Source organism: Gorilla gorilla, chromosome 3 (assembly GCF_029281585.2).
Source record: "Gorilla gorilla gorilla isolate KB3781 chromosome 3, NHGRI_mGorGor1-v2.1_pri, whole genome shotgun sequence".
Taxonomy (NCBI): domain Eukaryota; kingdom Metazoa; phylum Chordata; class Mammalia; order Primates; family Hominidae; genus Gorilla; species Gorilla gorilla.
The window spans coordinates 158,030,783-158,049,956 of NC_073227.2; the positions used below are offsets into that span (position 1 = coordinate 158,030,783).

General features: G+C 34.7%; 1 long non-coding RNA gene across 8 annotated transcripts in view; it reads right to left on the reverse strand.

The window, feature by feature from the left end:
- Window positions 1–19,174, reverse strand: part of LOC115934336 (uncharacterized) — a 1,028,101-nt gene that overhangs the window by 943,950 nt on the left and 64,977 nt on the right. For all 8 annotated transcript variants that reach the window (XR_008678952.2, XR_008678953.2, XR_010133507.1 and 5 more), the window contains one exon: window positions 4,326–4,388. This is a non-coding gene — a long non-coding RNA (uncharacterized lncRNA). The remainder of the gene's footprint in view (window positions 1–4,325; window positions 4,389–19,174) is intronic.

Sequence of the window (19,174 nt, forward strand, 5' to 3'; positions counted from 1 at the left end):
TTACTATCTACTTCTATCAAAGAGCAGCAATAATGAAATCATGCTGAGTTTACTTGTTTGGAAAGCTAGAAGTATAATATTTAAAATATTAAATTGGGAAATCTTGCACAAGTGACTAACCACAAACAGAAAGCTATAATCACATGTTGAAATGAAAAATGCAAAAAAAAGTCATGCACTCCTCTGCTGTATTTAAGTGTAGGTGTTCCACAGAAAATGAAGCATAAACATTATCAATGTGTTTATTCTTGTAAAGAACGAACATCTTAATGTCACCCTGAATAAATAATGTGGTTCTTGCTGAATTGATCGCTGAAGAAAGTACAAAGTATATAGCTAGAGGGGCCTCATTTACTCTGGTGAATAAACTTGTATGCTTGTGTGGGTGTCATATTTATATGCAGATGAACTAAACACCTGGAATCTTTAAAATAAACCATAAACTACTTACAAACATCTCTGCATTTTGTGTACCAGTAGATAAATATTCACTGATGAAAAGTCATTAGTAACTAATATTTTGTAATTAGTTTTTCGAATATACAAGAAAGAACACAAAACCTCAAAGTATTCAGTAGAATTATGCCACAGTTTCATGTATAAACTTTCTTTCATCCTGTTTCTTATTTATTAATTTACAAATAAATTCTGAATTTCCCGATAATATTACTGAAAATGTTGTGTGACACCGACCTCTCCTCTATCTATAATTCCTAAGTGAATATCTAAAGGAGTGTGGCTGAGAAGAAGGAACAGTATCAGTCCTCTAGGGTCTTTGGATGCAATTTGAAATAGTTCCCAGCAGGTGGTGATGGAGGTTGAATTTGCCAGGTAGTTTACTTTTGATACTAGATCTAGAGAGCTCCAGATACACAGGAATGCAAATGATAAACAATCTATATACATGTTTATAACAAGACATGTCAGATAAACCTGAGGTCTATTCCTACTCATATGAGATACTGGAGGTTTATATCCAACCTCCAATATCTCCATTTGAATTTGTGCACTTTTTCTATGTATTAATTTAGATCTGCCAATTCACATGATCATCTGAAGACTCCTTTAGGGATAAAAGAAACTTGGATTCAACTGACATTGATTATCTATCATATAAAACATTTCTGGGTGAACATGGACTAAGAACATTTAAGCAAACCTCATCAGGGCTCTGATTATTGAAATATTTCAAACTTCAGGGAGTAAAAGATAACCAGTGATGTGTCTACTACCAGAGTTAAATGTCATCTAGTCATGGAATCACCATTTTCCATGGTGGTGGTGTTGGTAGAGATTTGAGGAAAATATCTGTTTCCTTTTGTTTGTGCTGGTGACTCTGTAATTTGAAAATAATTCATCATTTATAGCAGTAATTTTTGGTCCTTACACAATTTTGCTGTGGAATACCTCCTGACAGTGTGTAACTTAGAACCATGGGTGCTCAACCTCTCATATTAAAGCTAGCTCTGATATATGTTATTGAAACACCTACAATGTCTGTAGTCTTCTGTCTTGCATTTAGAAGATATTTATAGAATTCTTGGGCCAAAGTGTATGAATTTAGTACTGAGATTATTTTTAATATAGTGCCAAATTACTTTCCAGAAATAGCAGTGCAAAGTCACACCAGTGAGTACTCCTGCCAAAACACCTTTTTCAGTATTAAATAATATATCTTTTAAAGCTTTTCCAATTGTTGAGGTAAACATGGTATTGTGACTATATATTTTTTCATTAATTCTTAGTGAGATCAAAAATTTTCCCAAATGTATACTGCTCTCTCTCTATATATATATATAAATTCTGTTTAGATTATCCTGTTCATTTTATGTAGCAGGCAAGTATCAGGTTGGTGCAAAAATAATTGCGGTTTTTGCCATTAAATGTAATGACAAAAACCACAATTATTTTTGCACCCAGCAAAATGTCTTGAAAGATTCCTCTCAGACAACATGCTTGGAAGAAAACAAATTAATCTGTTTAAGAAATGAACAGTGAGTCAGAATAAGGTAGAGAAAAGAAAAGAAGAGACGAGAGTGAGAAGAGAGAAAAAAAATCACAAGATAAGGAAGCTCTAGCCTAAGGGAAAATGGGGCAAGCAATAATTTTACAGATCCAGGATAGCCAACAACTGAACAACAGAGGTTTCACCTATACACAGTTTATGATGCTATAATGAATATCACCACCATGAATCAAAAGAAAATGATAATATAAACCCCTAGGAATTTGCATAACATTTGGGACAGCATGGGCTTTACCTTTAGAAGCAGGATTCTTACTTTAATCTCTAACTAATTATATTTTTATCATAAAGAGTAACCTCAGTTGACATCCAAGTCGGGACAGTAATTAAAAGCACAGGTTCTGGAGTCTCATTTCTTTGGTTCATATCCTAGATTCCACAATAACTAGGCTTGTAAACTTAATCTCTCTAAAATTCATCTCATCTGTCAAATGTAGATAATATTGGCACTTACCTCAAAGGATTCTTACAAGGATTTACTGAAATAATCCTGATAAGATCCTCAGCTCAGTGTCTGACACAAAGTAAGCGCTCATTAAATGGCAAACATTATTTTTATCTTTCTGCATGCATGTGTATATTACATAATCAGGAACAAAGACTTTGTCACAGAAAATAATTTTGTATTCTTCAATTTCCACTCAATATTCTAATATGTGTATTTAGAAAGTATGTGTATTTTCTAAGTGCTTTAACATTTTTCAAAATAATGCTTTTGATGGTATCATCTGGATATACTTTGTTTTCTTTAATATGTGGTAGTAAAAGCTAATTCCCCAATTTTCATTATATATATGCAGACATAGACATACATATTTGCTGGTATAAGTTAAATTATTATTAACTTGTATTTTTGAATAACTAATATAATCAAAATATTTTTATCATTTATTAGCGTTGGCATTAACTTTTTCAATTGGCTCTTCATAATTTTGCTATTGGTAGCTGATAAAAATTTTTAACTTTACTGAAAAAAGAGCATATGTATTTGTATTATGCTCTAAGTGAATAACTAACAGATATACTTTTCATATTCAATCTGTTTGCAACGTGAGGATTACTTGATATTTTGCTCCTTTCTTATTTATTTGTTTATATTCCAAAGATTTTTAAAGACAGAATTAAGTCAGCTAACAAGTATATTAGCATTGAAATTAAATATCTAGAAGGAAGTTACAACTAAATATAAAATGCATAACATATAACAAATGCCTACATATTTACTGTGGCAGTGAATTTGAGAAAAAGTTCTGATCAATTCAGAAACATTCAAAAGATATATTATAAAAAGAAAACAATTCTTCTGCATGAAAACAAATACTGAAAAATATATATCCTTTTGAAAAAAACATATGCTCAATTTTTATTTTTCCTAAAAGGTTATCTTAGCCTGTTTTTGATTGTAAAGAGGATTACCTGGCCGGGCGTGGTGGCTCATGCCTGTAATCCCAGCACTTTGAGAGGCTAAGGTGGGCCCATCACTTGAGCCCAAGAGTTCCAGATCAGCCTGAGCAACACAGGAAAACTGTCTCTACTAAAAATACAAAAATTAGCTGGGTGTGGTAGTGCACGCCTGTAATCCCAAGTACTTGAGCTACTTGGGAGGCTGAGGCAGGAAAGAATAGCTTAAACCCAGGATGGTGGCAGGGAGCTGAGCTACAGAGTAAGACTGTCTCTAAATAAATAAGAGGAATACCTGAGAATCCGTATTCCTGGTTTATTTGGCTCACAATTTTGATGGCTGGAAAGTTCAAGGTTGGACATCTGCTTATGGTCAACAGCCTTAGGCTGGCTAGTGAAAGGGGGGTCTGAGTACAGAGATCACATGATGTAAATGGGGGCAAAAGAGAGAAGGGAGAGGTGCCAGGCTCTTTTTAACAACTATAACTCATGGAAACAAAGAGAATGAGAACTTATGCTCCCCAAGGAGGGCATAACCTATTCATGAGGCATCTACCTTAATGAACCAAATACCTCCCATTGGGCCCCACGTTCAATATTTTGGATTAAATTTCAATGTGAAGTCTGGATGGAACAAATGTTCAAACCACAGCAAGGACTATATGCATTTGGCTGTTTTGTTTTGCTGTTTATTGTCTGTTTACTGCAGTAGAAGATAAGCTTCATGACAGTAGGTATCTTAGCATGTTTACCAATGTATCCTAAGATTCTACAAGATTACTTCACACAAAACTATTGCACCATATATATTTTAAATGTAAAAGTTAATGCAAACAAATAAAAAAGTAGAATAAACGAGCATATATGTACCACTCAGCCTAAAAAATAAAAAACTCACCACAGTTGAGCTGAAGTATCCAATACGGTATACACATTCTTTACTGAATCTTCATCTTTTCCCCTGCAGAAGGAAAGACTATTTTGAATTTTTTAATTATTATTATACAGTTTCTTATGTGTTTATTATAAATGACTTTCTTCCAAAGCAATTAATATGCATTGCTTTCATATCTTAAAACTTTATATGATGCTTGCTTTTCGTACTTAACATTTTGTTTGTGAAATTCATCCTTATGGATAATATATTTTCACTGCTCTGCAGTGATCCATTATATGAATGTGTCACTCTTAATGGACTGAACTGCATTGCATCCTACGAAATTCGTATGTTGAATACCTAATCCCCAATGTGATGTATTAGGAAATAGGGCCTCCAAAGAGGTAATCAAGGTTAAATGAGATTACAAGGATGGGCCTCTAATTTAATAGGACTAGTGTCATTAAAAGAAAAGGGAGAGACACCAGGTTGGTACAAACAGAGAACAGCTCATGTGAGGTCTCAGGAGAACAAAACCTGCTGAAACCTTGATCTTGAACTTCCAACTTCCAGAACCCTGAGAAATAAATTTTTGTTATGTAAGCTGTCCAGTCTGTGGTATTTTTTATAGCAGCCTTAGCTGAGTAATACAGTCACTATGTTTTTTTTAATTTTCATGTTACCAGACATTTGGATCCTTTCTGTTTGCCCAGTAAAAACAATTGTAGATGCATCTTTACTTGTTACCTTGTGTACATGTGCAAAAAAATCCTCTGGGTTGAATACCAAGAGGTAGGATTATTGCAATTTAGAATTTTATTTTTCCAATCTGATGGATAGAGAATACTATCTCACTGTGCTTTTAATTTGTACTTTCCTAATTACTAGTAAGGTTAATAATTTTTCATTGGTTAGTGTTCAGTTATGATTCCTCTCATGTGGACATCCTTTTCCATATTTGGTCCATTCTCCTGTTGTATTGTCTTCCCTTATTGTCAAAATGCTCCATAATCTGAATACTATTGGTTGACAGCACAATGCAACATTTTCTGTCTTTCTGTGTCTTGTCTTGTATGTTTTATGAAATCCTTACAGAAAAAATTTAAATTTTATGATACTTAAATTTATCAATAATTTCCTTTGTTTATATTTTAATGCTTTAAGAAACCCTTTATTATACTAAGCAATGAAAAGACTAAAATTTACTGTTAAATATTATGAAGTTTTGTCTTTTGCTTTAAAATTTTAATCTACCTAAAAACTGTTTAAATATTGTGTGGAGTAGAGACCCAATTTTATTTTTTTAACTAACATTTAATACACAGCAACATTTCAAGTATAGTTCATATTTTTCCACAACTATAAATTTAAAATTTTTATAAATTTCAATTCTTTCACTGCTGTCATTTAAGTTTATTGTTGTATATTTATGTTGCATCAGAATTAACTAACACAGTATTCACTTATTAATTCTCATAATTTGTCTTTGTAGTATCTTAGGTGTTTTATATGTATAGTCATATAAATACATATATATTTGTTTTATTTATTATAAAGTTTTGTCAAGATCAAATGAATTCTGCAATGATGAATAGTGATTTTAAAAACGATTAAAAAAGGTAAAATCCTTTCCCCAAGGAAATTACATTTACAATATTTTTTCTGTTTGTTAATTATACACATATTTCTCTTTACCTTATTAACCTCTCCAACATCACTTCCCTTGAAACAAGGCAGCTTGTCTTTGGGGGATTCATTTGATTCTAGAAAGCTGACTCTATTTCCAGGAATATATAACAGAAGCCAATCAGTGCATTAAATCTCTCAAGAATAGTGTTTCATGGGTAGCATGTAACCTAAATTGGTTTAATCAGAATAACTCTCAGAATTTCATGATAATTCTGGAACAAAGATACTTTCTCATCCTTGAAAACATGAACAAGGGATAATGTAAGCTTAAGAACCGGTGACTAACCATTGTGGAGAAAGAAGGAAAGAAGCTTTGAAGAAAATTAACTTCTTGACAAGCGGAGTGGAAAACTAAATAAAAAAAAAATCATTTGGTAACATGTTTGAGTTATCCTGGATCATGCCTTATTTGATTTATGTGATGCCAACCCAACCTCAGGACTTCTAACTTACATACCCCAATACACTTTCTTATTAAAAATCATTTTGATTAGGATTTTCCATTACTGTGGTTTATTTTAATAAAAAATAGGTATATAAAATACAGATTTAGTTTCTCATAGAAAAAAGATTATCTCAACCAGAATACAAGCTCTGAGATGAAGGAAGGCTATTATCAAGAAAATAAAAAATAACACAAGAACTAGAATATAGGAAATGCATGGACATGATTTTAATAAAAAAGGATGACATAAACCTACTTATTGTGGCTGAATTGTGTGACACACACAAAAAAACACACCTTGTAAGCCTTTGGTATCAAACTTGAATCCAAATTCCATGCTCCATCTCTTACAAGTCACATGCTATGTACTATCTCTATGTGTACATCCCTCACTAGTTAAATGGATAAGTTACCCGATGAAGTTGTTTTATGCATTGTGTGTGTGTGTGTGTGTGTGTGTGTGTGTAGATATATAGATAAGTAGATCTTGACACGGGGACTAAAAATAGTGAATTGGCAGATTGGCTTTAGTTTTCCAACTCAAATACAAACATATCCATATACCCTTCCTGCCCACTTTTCTGGTGTTTTCTGTGGATGGCAGGTGTCCTGAGATTTTGGGTGGATAGGGAAGTAAGTTAAATCAGCCTTCTGGGGTTAAAGACAAGGCCTCCCAATTTTCTGGTTAGTATAGATACTAAGTCTGTAAATCCAAGCTCATACAGAAACTGTGTGTTTTCTACTGCTGCTGTAATATGTTGTTATCCCACACCTGGAGGCTGAAGCATGGGTATGACTGAGCTAAGCCCAAGGGTTTGGCATGGTTGTGTGTTTTGTTTTGTTTTGTTTCTGGAGACTATAGTAGAGAATCCACTTTGTTACCATTCTCAGCTCTTAGCATTTGCCCCTATTCATTTATTTATGTCATCTTTCTTTCATCTTCAAAGCCAATAACAGTGGATCAAGTCCTTAAGCAACATCTCTGACCACAACTTAACAAGGTTCTCCACTTTTTTGTTTTTTTTTGTTTTTGAGACAGAGTCTTGCTCTGTCACCCAGGATGGAGTGCCATGGCACAATCTTGGCTCACTGCAACCTCCACCTCCCGAGTTTAAGCAATTCTCCTGCCTCAGCCTCCCAAGTAGCTGGGATTACAGGCCCATGCCACCAAGCTGGGCTAATTTTTGTATTTTTAGTAAAGACGGGGTTTCACCATATTGGCCAGGCTAGTCTCCAACTCCTGACCTTAGGTCACCTGCCCCCCTCAGCCTCCCAAAGTGCTAGGATTACAGCACTGCACCTGGCCAGTTCTCCCCTTTCAAGGACCCATGTGATTAGATTGAGTGTATCAGATATTCCAGAATAATCTCCCAGTTTCATGGTCTTTAATTAATTATGCAAAATCCATTTTGCCATGTATAATGGCATATTCACAGGTTCTGGTGATTAAGACATGGTCATTTTTGGCAACCATTTTTCTATTTACCACAGAGATAGGTATATAAATTCTATTTTATCTTTTTCTTTCTTTTTTCTTTTCCAGAGGACACTATTTTATGAAACAAACCTAGAGTCAGAAAGGAAGTGAAGTTGGGTAGGTTTCTTTCTCAATACCTTCATATTCTTAATATTAGTAGATAATTTACCCAAACTATGGGTCTTATATTTCAGTTTTTATCCTTGTGTCTTTAAATGTATTTTAGCAGAAAATTGACAGAGATTGCTCAAAGATCTGCTACTCAGGTGGCATTAATATGAGAAATTCTCCACTGTAATATGTTTAGAAACAGAATATGAACATAAATAACATTGTCAAATAAATACACAATAGTTTCTTGACAAACTTTACATTTCCCATGATTATGAAGTTAATTTTTCATTCGAATGAGTCTTTAGGGTTTTCTAGGTATACAATCATATCATCAGCAAAGAGCAACAGCTGGACTTTCTCTTCGTCGATATGGATGCCCTTTATTTCTTTCTCTTATCTGATTGCTCTGGCTAGAACTTCCAGTATTATGTTAAATAGAAGTGGTAAAAGTAGGCATTTCTGTCTTGTTCCACTTCCCAGAGAGAATGCTTTCAGCTTTTCCCTGTTCAATATAATGTTGGCTGTGGGTTTGTCGTAAATGTTTGTTTTTTTTTTGTTTTTGTTTTTTTTTGAGACAGAGTTTCACTCTTGTCATCCAGGTTGGAGTGCAGTGGCGTAATCTTGGCTCACTGCAACCTCCACCTCCTGGATTCAAGCTATTCTCCTGCCTCAGCAGCCCGAGTAGCTGGGATTACAGGCCCACATTACCACGCCCAGCTAATTTTTTGTATTTTTAGTAGAGACGGGGTTTCGCCATGTTAAGCAGGCTGGTCTCCAACTCCTGACCTCAGGTGATTTGCCCACCTCGGCCTTCCAAAGTGCTGGGATTACAGGTGTGAGCCACCGCGCCTGGCCCATAAATGGCTTTTATTACTTTAAGGTATGCCTTTCTATGCTGATTTTGCTGAGGATTTTAAACATAAAGTGATGATGGATTTTGTCAAGTGCTTTATCTGCATCTATTGAGATGATTATGTAATTTTTGTTTTTAATTATTTGGTGTATCACATTGATTGACTTATGTATGTTAAACCACCCCTGCATCACTGGTATGAAACCCACTTGATCATGGTGGATTATCTCTTTGATATCCTGTTGGACTTTGATTGCTGGTATTTTGTTGAGGATTTTTGCATCTATGTTTATCAGGAGTATTGGTCTGTAGTTTTCTTTTTTTTGTTGTTTTTCCCTGGTTTTGATATTCAGGTGATATTGCCTTCATAGAATGATTTAGGAGGACTACCTCTTTCTCTATCTTTTGAAATAGTGTAAGATTGGTACCAATCCCTTTTTGAATGTCTGATAGAATTCAGCTGTGAATCCGTCTGGCCCCAGACTTTTTTTGTTGGCAAATTTTTCATTATCATTTCAGTCTCCCTGCTTGTTATTGGCCTATTCATAGATTCTATATCTTCCTGATTTAATCTAGGAGGGTTGTATATTTCCAGGAATTTATTCATCTCCTCTAAGTTTTCTAGTTTATGCAAGTAAAGATGTTCATAGTAGCCTTGAATAATCTTTGTATTTCTGTGTTATCAGTCATAATATCTCTTGCTTAGTTTCGAATTGAGTTTACTAGGACCTTCTCTTTTTTTTTTCTTGGTTAATCTCGCTAATGGTCTATCAATTTTATTTATCTTTTCAAAGAACCAGCTTTTTGTTTCATTTATCTTTTGTATTTTTGTTGTTGTTGTTTCAACTTCATTTTACTCTGCTCTGATCTTTGTTATTTCTTTTCTTCTGCGGGGTATGGGTTTGGATTGTTCTTGTTTCTCCAGTTCCATGAAGTATGACCTCAGATTGTCTATTTGTGCTCTTCTAGACGTTTTGGTGTAGGCATTTAATGAGATGAAGTTTCCTTTTAGCACCATTTTTGCTGTATCTCAGAGGTTTTGACAGATTGTGTCATTATTATCATTCAGTTCAAATAATATTTTTTATTTTTATCTTGATTTCATTGTTGACTCAATGTTCATACAGGAGCAGATTATTTAATTTCCATGTATTTGCATAATTTAGGGGGTTCCCTTCAGAGTCGATTTCCAATTTTATTCCCCTGTGGTCTGAGAGAGTACTTGACATAATTTAGATTTTCTTAAATTTACTGAGACTTGTTTTGTGGCCTATCATATGGTCTATCTTGGAGAATGTTCCAGTTGCTGAGGAATCGAATGTGTATTCTGTATTTGGTGAGTAGAATGTTCTGTAAATATGTTAAGTCCATTTGTAATAGGATATAGTTTAAATTCATTGTTTCTTTGTTGACTTTCTGTCTTCATGACCTGTATAGTGTTGTCAGTGAAGTACTATAGTCCCCCATTATTATTGTGTTGCCGTCTCTCTCATTTCTTAGGTCTAGTAATAATTGTTTCATAAATTTGGGAGCTCCAGTGTTAGGTGCATATATATTTAGAATTGTGATATTTTCCTGTTGGACTAGTCCTTTTATCATTATATAATGTCCCTCTTTGTCTTTTTTTAACTGCTGTGGCCTTAAAGTTTGTTTTGTTTGATATGAAAATAGCTACTTCCTACTTGTTTTTGGTGTCTATTTGCACGGAATTCTTTTTCCATCTCTTTACCTTAAGTTTATGTGAGTCCTTATGTGTTAGGTGAGCCTCCCAGAAACTTGGTTGGTGAATTCTTATCCATTCTGCCATTCTATGTCTTTTAAGTGGAAGATTTAGGCCATTTGCATTCAATGTTATTATTGAGATTTGAGGTACTTTTCTATTCATCATGCTATTTGTTGCTGGAATGCATTTTTTATTGTGTTATTGTTATGTAGGTCTGTGAGAATTATGCTTTAAGGAGGTTCTATTTTGGTGTATTTTGAGGATTTATTTCAAGATTTAGAGCCCCTATTGGCAGTTATTTTAGTGCTGGATGGTAGTCGCAAATTCTCTCAGTTTTTTTTGGTCTGGAAAAGACTACCATTCCTTCATTTATGAAGTTTACTTTCACTGGATACAAAATTCTTGGCTGATAATTGTTTTGTTTAAGGAGGTCAAAAATAGGACCCCAATTCCCTCTAGCGTGTAGAGTTTCTGAGAAATCTCCTGTTAACCTGATACGTTTTCATTTATAGGTTATCTAATGCTTTTGCCTCACAGCTTGTTTTTTTATTAGTATTATACTTTAACTTCTGGGGTACATGTGCAGAACATGCAGGTTTGTTACACAGGTATACACGTGCCATGGTGGTTTGCTACACCCATCAACCACATCACAGCTTTTAAGATCATTTCCTTTGTCTTGACTTCAGATAACCTGACGGCTATGTAACTAGGCCATGATCTTTTGGCAATGAATTTCCCAGGTATCTTGAGAGCTTCTTGTACTGGGGATGTCTAGATGTCAAGCAAGGCAGGGGGAGTTTTCCTTGATTATTCCCTCAAATGTTTTCCAAACTTTTAAATTTCTCTTCTTTCTTGGGAACACCAATTATTCTTAGATTTGCATGTTTAACATAGTCCCAAACTTCTTGGAGGCTTTGTTAGTTTTTTAAATTCTTTTTTCTTCATCTTTGATGGATTGAATTAATTCAGAAGCCTTGTCTTCGACCTTTGAAGTTCTTTCTTCTGCTTGTTTTATTCTATTGCTGAGATTTTCCAGTGCATTTTGCATTTCTCTATGTGGTCCTTAATTTCCAGAATTTGTGTTTGTTTTTAATTTATGCTGTTTATTTCACTGAAGACTTTTCCTTTCATATCCTGTATCATGATTTTAATTTCTCTAAGTTGGACTTCATGTTTCTGTGGTACCTCCTTGATTAGCTTAATAATTGACCTTCTGTATTCTTTTTCTGGCAATTGAGAGATTTCACCTTGGTGTGGATCCATTGCTGGTGATCTGGTATGATCTTTAGGGGGTGGTAAAGAATATTCTTTTGTCACACTACCAGAATTGTTTTTCTGATTCCTTCTCATTAGGTAGAACCTTGTTTTGTCATATTACCAAAATTATTTTTCTGGTTCCTCTCATTTGGGTAAACAATGTCAGAGGGAAGATCTGGGATTCAAGGGCTGCTGTTCACATTCTTTTATCCCATGGGGTGCTCTCTTGATGTGGTGTTCTCTCCCTTCCTCTAGGAATGGGGCCTCCTGAGAGCAGAACTGTAGTGATCGTTTTTGCTCTTCCAGGTCTAGCCACACAGGGAAGCTACCAGGATCTTGGCTGGTACTGGGGATTGTTTGCAAAGAGTCCTGTGATGTGATCCATCTTCAGGTCTGACAGCCATGGATACCAGCACCTGCTCTTGTGGACTTAGCAGGGGAGTAAAGTGGACTCTGTGAGGGTCCTTGGTTGTGTTTTTGTTTAGTGCACCTGTTTTGTGTGGGTTGGCCTCAAGCCAGGAGGTGGTGCTTTCAAGAGCATATTAGCTGTGGTCATATAGGGAGGATGCAAACTTGCTCTAGGGACACCTGGCTAAGTATTCACGTTTTTCAGGCAGTGGGCAGGCCATCAAGCTCGCAAGAGAATATGAGCTTTGTCTTCAGCTGCCAGGGCAGGTAGAGAAAGACCACCAGGTAGGGGCAGGTAGAGGCTTAGTCTGAGCTCAGCTTCTCCATGGGTAGGGCTTGCTGTGGCTACTGTGAGAGATAAGGGTGTGGTTCCCAGTCCAGTGGAGTTATATTATTACCCAGGGAGATTATGGCTGTGTCTGCTGAGTCATACAGGTCGCCAGGAAAGTGGGGGAAAGCTGGCAGTCACAGGCTTCACCCTGCTCCCACACAGCCCACTGTCTTAAAGGCTGGTCTCGCTCCCACCATCCCCACCACAACAGCACCGAGTCTATTTCCAGGCAGCCAGTGACAAGGGCTGAGAACTTGCCCCAGACCATGAGCCTCCCCATTGAGAAAGCAAGAAGATTCACAGTTTTTCAGCATCTCAGGGAGCCTGCAATGGTGTCCCAGTTCCTTCAAAGGGTCTGTGGATTCTCTGAGAGTTTCTGGTATGTTCCTGTGGAAGTTATTGGAGTAAAAGTTCACGATGTGAGTCTCCACACGCTGCTCTGGCCATCCAAGTGGGATCTGCAAGTTAGTCCTATCTCCTATCTATCATCGTTCTAATATGTCAAGGATTACCTGTTTTCATTGACATGATGATCTCTCTAGAAGTCCATTCTTATTCACTAATTTGCTGATGTTTATTGAATTATTTACTAGGCACAAGGTATAAAGATTTTTAAGTCATGATTTGTGTCCTCAGGTTAATCTCTAGAGACAGAGAGGTAAACAAATGACAACAGAAGATCCCCATTGATATAGGACAAGTACTTAAGGCTGCAAATGCTGCAAAAGTGTAGCAGAAAATGTTTCAAATATACAATGACATAAAAATAAAAATTCATACATATTTTAGATATCAGGAAAATTGAGAGGAAAAAAATGACACTTGATTTTACAAATGCTCTAGTAACCTAATTGGATGACTTTTCAAGATCAACAATAGAGAAAAATAAATTTCAACCTTGTTGACCTCTTAGGAAAGACAAATATATTGTATATAGCATATTAAAATAAAATAATCTGGCAATGCAATAGGAAAGTATCAAGTTGTATGGTTCAAAATATGTGTTTTGCCATTCAAATTACGTTTGCCAAACTTTTTCTACTTGGTAACTATTCTAGGAAATTCAAAGGGCAAAATCTATAATATTTGTTCTTGCTGCCTTTTTACAGGATTGTTGAGTTCGCTTTGTGAGCTGAAACTGCATGAGCTAGTGCTCATTTCCAAACCCTGTGAAAAAACTTATATTTTTTTTCCTGAAAAACAATGGAATTCAATGAAAAGTTATACTGGATAAGAGGAGAAATCTAGATCCCTAAACAACATTCAGAAATGGCTTCCAGCTGTTGTAAATATCACCTACAAGTTGTTTACAAAGCTAGATGTAATATTTTGCTCCCTTGTAATGACAGTGATTTTTTTTTTGCCCAGTCTTTCTCAGAATGAACATGGTGTTGATTTGTTATTACTCTTTTACTACTTAATTTTTGAGGTATATGATACAAAAAAGCAATCAATGTAGCAATAAACTAGCTTTATCAAATATTAATAGATTTGTCTTATTTGCTTGACTTTTTGAAAAATGAGTTCACATTTTTTGAATTCCTACTTTTTAAAAGACTTATTTAGCCTGATGTAGTATGAAATATTTCAATATGTCTATAAGTACACAAAACAAAAAATATACTGCCCAAGATTTATTACAAAATTATTACCTTTGTAGCCACTATCCAAGTTAAAAAAACATTTGCCACAACCCACAGATTCCTTTTCTGTCCTCTTCCATTACTATTCCATCTCCTCTCCTAAAGTAACCACAATTTTGACAATTTCTATTGGGGGCTTAGGCATTATAACAATCCCAGATCAACTAAATCAAGTATCCATGATTAAATTTAATTAATGCTGGGTTGCAGTTCCTCAGAATGTCAATTTCACTGTAAGTAAAACTTGCTCCTGTATTCCAACACTTTAGGATCCCAATGCAAAGATGAGAAATTTATCTAGGGCATCTTTTACATCATGGAAATGTATGGAGTCTAATTTTTGTTTCCCTGGTCTCATGAGACTCTCAAAAACAGTTCCCAGGGTCACAAACTCTCAGTTACCTCTTCCTGGATTGGCACATACCCAGAGGGCTAAAATGGCCCTAAATGCCAGGCTCAGATGCCTTGAATTGTACATCCTCCAATAGTTGGAGAATTGGTAACTTGCCGATTACTTCAAGCAGATGCTTCTTTAGTCTTTGTCCAGCTTTTCTTGTAGTTTTCAGTAGGATTGTTGATTCATATTTACTAGTGCACCAATTCTGGAAGCTAAAGTCTCATTACTATTTTTTAAGTACAAACGTTACAGATATAATTAAAATTCTGAATCCTCCTTTCTTGATTGATATGGTTTGGATCTGTGTTTCCACCCAAATCTCATGTTCAATTGTAACCCCCAACGTTGGAGGTAGAGTCTGGTGGAAGGTGATTGTATCATGGGGGTGGTTTCTCCTGATTGGTTTAGCATCATACCCCTTGCTTGTGATAATGAGTGATTCTCCCAAGATCTGGTCATTTAAAAGTGTGTAGTACCTCCCTGCTCGCTCTCTCTGGCTCCTGCTCTGGCCATGTAATTCACGCCTGCTTCCCCTTCCCCTTCTACCATAACTGTAAGTTTCCTGAGCTTCCTGTACAGCCTGCAGAACTGTGAGCCAATTTAAACCCTCTTTTCTTTATAAATTACCTACTTTTGGATATTTATTTATATCAATGCGAGAACAGACTAATATATTGATCTTATTCACCTCTTTTTTCCCTTTGTCTAGCACAGAATTACTATCCTAAATTATAGTGATTTTTATTCCAAACATTTCAGTGTTTTTTCCATACATATGAGTTCATACTTAATACATACTAACCAGTTTGCATATGTTTATATTTTAAAATATAATATTGAGATTTCCATTCTACAATTATCTTACTTCAAAACATTTTTATGTGAAATTTCTTTGTTTATACATGAATTCTACTTCAAATATTTTATGAACTAAATAGAGTCATTCATAAAAATATACTTCAAGTAAATTAACACTCTCCTTTGGATAAACAAATATTTCACTCTTATAACTAATGTCCTAATAAATGAATTTACATAAGCAAAAGATGTCTCAGGAAATAAACTTAGAATGTAAGCAGTTAGTTTTAGAATATGTACATCTTCAACTTTACTAAATTTGTGTTATTACCTTCCAAAATTACCTAGTTTATATCCCCACCAGCACAGAATCTGGGTTTTCTTTGCTCTACATCCTTGATAATACTTAATATTTTTAGAATGTTAATATTTATTTTCAATATGAAAGTTAAAAATATGATATTTCCTTTGAATTTGAATTTTTGTATGCCATTTATTTTTTCCAAAAATGTATTGGCTACTATGATTTCTTCTCTGAATTGCCTGTTGATACATTTTAACAGTTTTCCTATTAGTTTTTTTTGTTCTTATTGGTTTATAATATCTATATACGTTTGAGGTCTGAATCTTTTAGTTTTATATTTTTGGAATTCCTATTGTCTCTAAGAAGCATTTATATTTGTATTTGATAGTGTCTTATTTTAATATTACCATATTTATCAATATTTTCATTTATACAGTTTTATAAAATTCATTTAAAAAATTTCTTGTATAATAGGAAAACATAATTTATGTTACATGACTATAAAACATAATCTTCAGTGGTTTAAAATTACAGTGTAATATTTCACACTTATATCAACACTGCGAGATGAGTCAGTTGTGCTTGCAATGATTGAGTGATGCAGGTTGTTTATCCAGTTAAAATGACAATATCCCTCCATTACTGTTTGATGACACCTTATCATCTTTAACCAAAACACTTCATTGTAAAAGAAAAATGCAATCAATTAACCTCTAAGTTTCTCAAATAATAACCACAATACAACTTTTCTATGTATAAGATATTTTCAAGTAAATTATCTAATTTATGCAACATAGCACATTATTCAGTTGTTTAATAGCAGAGAGATGATTCAATCATATGACTTCTGACTCCACAGAACTACTACTAATTTCATCTATGAGTGACTAGAAAGAGTAGTTATAAAAGAGTGATTTACTTTTGGATGATGTGGTGGCTCAAAGTATGAATTCCTAACCTTTATAATTCAACAGTGTAAAAGATTTTGTCAAATATATTTCCCATGTTTGATGGCAGGTACATATTCTGCCCAAGCTGTTATTTAAAACAACAAAGCATATTTCAATTGTGTGGATTTAACTGAGAGAGGCAGAAACTACACATTACAAGTGGAACTCTATGATCTTACCATACAGAAAAAAAAAAATGTATATCTATCTATCCAAACTAGCTTGTCCTTGCTATGCTGAATCAAAGTCATGCCAATCACTGAAAAGAATTCTCCCTATTCAAAGTATATTAGCAGAGAGATACAAGCAGACCATGAACTGAGAAACAGTTCAAAAAGTGAAACAAAGCAGTTAGTCCCACACAGTGATTTTTTTAAGTCTATGTTTTCCTGATTTTAAACTTTCCTTTCTATGTATAACAGAAGCATGAAAAGCATGTTAATATAATCATCTATCCTGTTTTTTATTAAAATAGATATTGATGATTTTTCTCTGATAAGAAGTTATGACATTCCATTTTCAAAACATACAAAAAGAACTAGTATCATTACAGTTCATTAGGTATGTATCAATTTACTAAATATATCACATTTCTCAAAAAATTTTCCAGTGTACTTGGAGTGGTTTCACCTGCTTATATCTGTTGTGAGTTTTAGCTCCTTTTATTCATATTTAAAATAAATAAATATGTTTGCGATTTTTAAGCAATAGTATAGCAATGTAGGACTTCATGTACATATTAAAATTTGACCCTGTTAATCATCTGCCCAAAGTACCTGGCACAGAGACTTTGGTTATTTGAATAGAAACTGATTTTTTATCCTCAAATGCAATGTAGTAGGCTGACAGAACAAAGATAAGAAAGGATAATTCTTATTTTAAAATGTTTTCTGAAATTTAGAAAGCAAGTGATAATGGAGTGGTTGAAAAGCAATGAATTGGAATCACAGTGACTAGCTCTGTTTTAACCCTTCCATGGCCTTGGAAATTGTCTCCCCTCTGACATGTAGTTTCTTCATAAAAACAGGCTATGTTTTATGCTCCATATTTCTCCCTTATGTTTCATAATTAAATAATTTTTACTCAGACATGGTCTTATAAAAATGGCTTCAAAGGAATAGTCTGAGGTGTGCTAACGCAAGCAATATCCTAGCTTCAGACTGAGCTCAGATATTTTTTGAAAGACAAGAGAGAGAAATTCAGGCATTACCTAAGAGTCGTCAAAATCTCTAAAGGGATTCTTAATGACTTATTATGATAAGGTTCCTTATTTTATCTTCTGTATAAGGAAAAAAGCTCATGGGAAGCTGGACCCAGTGGCTGAAGCCTGTAATCCCAACCCTTTCGGAGGCTGAGGTGAGATGGTCACTTTAGGCAGGAGTTATAGACCAGCCTGAACATGTAACAAGACCCAATATCTACAAAAATAAAACAATAATTAGCTGGGCATGGTGACACATGCATGTAGTCCCAGCTACTTGGGAGGCTGAGGTGGGAGGATTCCTTAAGCCTAGGAATTCCAGACTGCAGTGAACTACGATTACACCACCGCACTCCAATTTGGATGACAGAGAAAGACCCCACTTCTAAAACAACAACAGCAACAGAAAACAACCTCATAGAAATGTATTACTAATTATAGATTTTGGTGTATTTATATCTAAATATATGTTTAGATATAAAAATGTTTAGATATAAAAATATATTTTATATATGTATACATGCACAACCATCTGGCAATATCTATAACCCATTCACATTTCTCCAGAAAACTATACTCTAATACCCAGATCAAAGGGGTCAGATAATACAAGGGCTTAAAGAACAGTTTAAGAATGTTGAACTTCATCTTAATGACAGTGAAAAGCCACTAAAAGTTTAAAAAGTAGTTGTGTAAGATGACTGAATATGAGTTTGGGGAATATTATTGTGGCTATATGGAGATTGTATGGAAGGAGCACATATATAGTTATAAAAGCTGTAGGAAGCCCAGTTAAGAGGCTATCACAAGATGCCAGGAAAGAAAGATGGGTCCCTAGCGGAAGGCAGCTCCTGCAGAGTTGAACAGACTTGAAGAGAATTCAGAGCAATTCAGCTGCGCCCCAGCCTCTCTGTGCTCTCTGATTGCATAGAGATCATTGATTGTGCAATTGGTTAAATCGGAGACCATCTTCTCAAGCTGCTTTCTTCCATATTACAGAAGGACTGGCCGAGAAATTATTCTCCCTCTTCCTCTGAGACCGTTTTCAGTGAACTATAGGGCAGCATCTAAAGATTAAGTCAGAAACGCATGTCTCCCATTACAACTTCATATACCAGATAGGATCCAGTGACATAGGTCATAAATGGTAAAGAAAAAAGCCTTTAAGTCTCATAAAACACTTTATATTCAAGGAGTAATATATGTTAAATTTCCTTAACTTCTGAGACTTCTTGCCTAAAAAATGAAGATCCCATACTTCGTAAGATACTGTACTA